Source organism: Puma concolor, chromosome D3 (assembly GCF_028749965.1).
Source record: "Puma concolor isolate L17-30 chromosome D3, mPumCon1.1.hap2, whole genome shotgun sequence".
NCBI lineage: Eukaryota > Metazoa > Chordata > Mammalia > Carnivora > Felidae > Puma > Puma concolor.
Window position 1 is genome coordinate 35616027 of NC_141678.1, and position 3769 is coordinate 35619795.

Consider the following 3769-nt stretch of genomic DNA (forward strand, 5'->3'; position numbering starts at 1 on the left):
AAACTAATATAACATTGTATGTCAACCATACTTCAATAATAAATAAATAATAGAATAATAATAATTAGTAAAATGAAGTTACATTTTTATACTTCTGAGTCTATGATATGTGAAAATTTATACTCACTATTTGCATTTGGTTGTTCAAAGTGTTTAAGACTTTCCTTACCGTACAGTTTCCACGGGGCAATGATACACTTATCTTGTCTTGTTGTAATCTATTCACATGCTAAGAAGCATTTTCCCTGCTCCTGGATCTTCACAGAAATAGGGATTAGAAGACTTTAAAAGAAACATCTACCAATTGCAACATACAGACTTTATATGGATCCTGATTCAAACAGACTAAAGAAAAACTTATAGGATAATGGGGGAATTGGAACCCTGGTTGAATAGTTTATAATGTCAAGAAAAATTATTGTTAATTTTCAAAGGTGTAATAATGGATATATACATACATGGATACATCCACACATAATGAAAGATTTATGGGTGAAACGATATAATGTCTGGGATTTGCTTCTAAATAATCTGGTGTGGGGCTGGGGGATTGCTAGGTTCATAGAACACACAAGTTTCATCATGGATTGAATTTGGGGTGATGGGCACGTGGAGGTTTGTTACATTTGTTCATTATGACAAAATACTTACTCTTTTTTATTTTGTGTACTTGAAACTTTTCATTAAAAAGAGGGGTGCCTAGGTGGCTCAGTCGGTTAAGTGTCCGACCAGCTCAGGTCATGATCTCACAGTCCATGTGTTCAAGCCCCGCGTCCGGCTCTGTGCTGACGGCTCAGAGCCTGGCACCTGCTTCGGATTCTGTGTCCCCCTCTCTCTCTGCCCCTCCCCCCGCTCATGCTCTGTCTCGAAAATAAATAAAAACATTAAAAAAAATTTTTTTTTAAAGAAAAGAAGCCTGGCATGCCTGTGTGGCTCAGTCACTTAAGTGCCTGACTTCCGCTCAGTTCATAACTTTTTGGTTCATGAGTTCCAGCACTGGCTACTGTCTCTACTGTTAGCACGGAGTCCACTTTGGATCCTCTGTCTCCCTCGCTCGCTGCCGTTCCCCTGCTTGTGTGCTCTCTCTCTCTCTCTCTCTCTCTCAAAACTAAATATGAAAACATAAAAAAGAAAAAAAGGAAAAGAAAAGAAGCCAGTTTGGTTCCATTCTGGTTTTGATGACTTATGTGGCAGGGAGGCCACACCCTGCTGGGTTACAGGGCTCCTGAGAGGGCTACCTCTTTGCCACGCAGGAGCTGTTCCAGGTACAAGAAGCCTTTCCCTCGCTCCCTTCATTCCTCTCAAGGCTTCTTGGCAGAAGTCCTAGTGCTCTTCCATTTCATGCTTCTCCTAATTATTCCCAACAAAGAGAAACTTGAAATCACATATGCTGCCACTGAACATCTTGTTGCTGAAAGGGCATACAGAAATAGCCCAAAGAGCAGAGTCTGTGGCGGAGAAAGCATCTGGGGAAAGATTTCTGCCTTGTTTTTCTTTAAAATAAGGTTATTTAGCATAGGTCTTAGAAAAACATAGTGAGCCACATTTCATTTTTCTGTTAATTGCATTTGAGCTGAGAACAGAAGTAAAAAAGCATTTTCTTCGTTGTCTTTTTTTTTTAACAAGAAATTTATTCAAACAACAAGTTGCATACCTTGAAGGGAAATTATCTAGGAATTCTTTTAGAGTAATTTATCTCTACTTAATGTCAGTTGTCCCCACACATAACAGCTATATACAAAAAAAGTTGTAAAATTATCCTTGGTTGTATAATGATAAATGAAAAACATTAAAATTCTCCAGTTGAACAGTGAAATGAAAAGATGCTCGATACCAGTAATCATCAGGGAAATGCAAATCAAAACCACAATACAACCCTACTGCTATCACCTAAAAGAAGAATTTTTATTTTATTTTATTTGTTGTTGTTGTTGTTGCTAAAGAGTGAAAGCAAAGTAACTTACTGGAATACAAAGATAAGAGCCGAATGGGCATTCCATGAAGGGAGAAAGGGTGTATTTTCAGAGAGGCAGTATTTTTCTCCATTCCACGTCCACTTGATGTCAATCAAAACATATCATTGTCCATTTATTTGAAAATAACGACAGCAACAAAAGCCAGTATGCTTGTGCACGTACACCAATTACTTTATGAACAACAAAAGAATGGGGAGAGGGGAAATGAAAGAATAGAGAAAACGATACTGTACGCTACGAGTCAGGATGTGGTGGAACCAAATTGCAATTTTCTAACTGAGAATGTCTTCCTTCTTAGTCTGGAGGAACAGAGCTCTGGAGTGAAGTAGCAGATTCCCTTTTTGGTAGACACCTCCTATCTGCTGCCGGAACACATCAATTGTATCTTCCTCATCCATGTCCAACTGTGCAGGTGTGTCTGTTTTAATGGATCGGCTGCCCATCAAATTGGAATCTGATCTGCCTCATTGACAAACCCTGTCATTCACAGTAGGCTTTCAACAGTTCACTAAGTAGTGTATGCCTCTTAATCTTACACTGTGTCACAGAACGATCCTTCCCTGCCACCTTCAAATGAATGATCATGGTTCTTGGTCTTGACCCATTCCTTGGGTTCTTCATTGGTCACGGTGAGCCCCAGGGTCTCCTCAGCTGCTCCTTCACAAAGAAGGTACCAGGCTGGCACTGAACAAGCACATAGCAGCCCCAGGAGCAGCAGGAGGAAGAGGGAACAGCGGTCAAAAAACATATTCTGAAATAAAAAAATTAGTCTCTTGGAAGTGTAAATTTAATTTGTTAGAATCTACTAGACCAGGATAGGGGAAGATCTTTATTATGGGAATTATTTCCAGTTGATTAATTGTGAAATAGTTGAGACTGAGCTGGAGAAGTCTGAAACTCACAGGTAACTGACATACTTGTGTAAGATAAAGGTCTTAGCAGGGAAGGGCTTCTCAACACAGCCAAAAGAGCAAGGAATGTTCCTTTACAGCAGCATTAAAAGAATAAAAGACTTGGGAATGAATTTAACAAAACAAAATGTCTACTTGGAAAACTGCAAAACATTGTTGAAAGAAATTAAGGAAGATCTAAATAAATGAGAAGATATCTCAGGTTCAAGGGTCAGAGGACTTAATATTCTGTCAAGATGTCAGCACTCCCCGAAGGGATCCACAGAGTCATTCACTGCTATCCCCATCAAAATTTCAGCTGGGTTCTTTGCAGATATTCACAAAATGATCCTAAAAATCACATGGAAACACAAGGGACTCAGAAGAGCCAAAATATTCTTGAAAAAGAAGAACAAAATTAGAGGACTCACTTCTCGAAACAAAAACTGATTTTAAAGCTACAGTGATCAAGACAATGTGTTCCCAGCATAAAGACAGACATATAGTTCAAAGGAATAGGATTCAGGGTCCAGAAATAAATCTTCACATTGCAGTTAATTGATTTTCTTTTTTTTTCTTTCTTTCTTTTCTTTTTTTTTTTTTTTTTTTTTTTTTTGCAGTTAATTGATTTTCAATAGGGTCCAAGGCCATTCAGTGGAGAAAAGAATAGTCTTTTCAATAAATGGTTCTTGGATAACCAGGTAAAAGAATGAAAGTAGATGATCTACCATACACCATATACAAAAATTAACTCCAAATGGGTCAAGAACCTAATTTAAAACTGTAACAGTCTTTAGAAAACACACAGATGTAAATCCTTGTGATTTTGGATTAGGTAATGATTTTTTAAGACATGACACCTGAAGCATAAGCAACTGAAGAAAACATCGACAAATTGAGCTT

General features: G+C 38.0%; 1 pseudogene; it reads right to left on the reverse strand.

The window, feature by feature from the left end:
• Positions 1 to 1720: 1720 nt before the first annotated feature.
• On the reverse strand, positions 1721 to 3104 carry LOC147575497 (small ubiquitin-related modifier 2 pseudogene; annotated as a pseudogene).
• Positions 3105 to 3769: the final 665 nt, after the last annotated feature.